Source organism: Arachis ipaensis, chromosome B01 (genome assembly GCF_000816755.2).
Source record: "Arachis ipaensis cultivar K30076 chromosome B01, Araip1.1, whole genome shotgun sequence".
Lineage (NCBI taxonomy): Eukaryota > Viridiplantae > Streptophyta > Magnoliopsida > Fabales > Fabaceae > Arachis > Arachis ipaensis.
Window position 1 is genome coordinate 23,584,509 of NC_029785.2, and position 664 is coordinate 23,585,172.

A 664-nucleotide genomic window follows, 5' to 3' on the forward strand; every position below is an offset into this window, starting at 1 on the left:
AAGTTGACTCAAATAAAATAAACTTATAATTTTTTAACTAAATTTATTTCATGTTTTACCATATACTCTCCAGAAACCAAATTTTATTTTTTTTATTTACTTTCTATAACAATAACAATAAGAGAGTGACAGTTTCTGACTATAAAGGCTGTTAAAAAAATTTGAAAATAAGATAAAAGGTGATTATTTTTAATCTAATTTTACGATTATGTATATTAAAAAGACAGTTGCTTGAAAATTTACTTTAAAAAATCTAAAAATATTAAAATCTTAACGTATGTTACTGAATGTTAACTGTTATATAATGTAATTATTAACTTGACATATATACTATAAACTATAATAAATTTTTCAAATGTTTCTAAATTATCCATATTTTAGTAACTAAAATTGTTGATTTCAATTAAATATTTTCTCTTTCTCTTTTTATTTTTTTAAAAAAATCATGTATACTAAAAAAAATACTTCAGAAAGTACACTACACAGGATCATCTACTAAAAACTATCAATAAACAAATATAGTTTATGTTTCGAAGTTTGAATCACTTGTTTATGAAAAATATTCACACGAACAAATAAAAATAAACATAAATTCTTAAAATTGATTATGTTTTATAATAAAGTATATAAGGAAGTTTTTTATTACATAAAAGTATTAAAAACA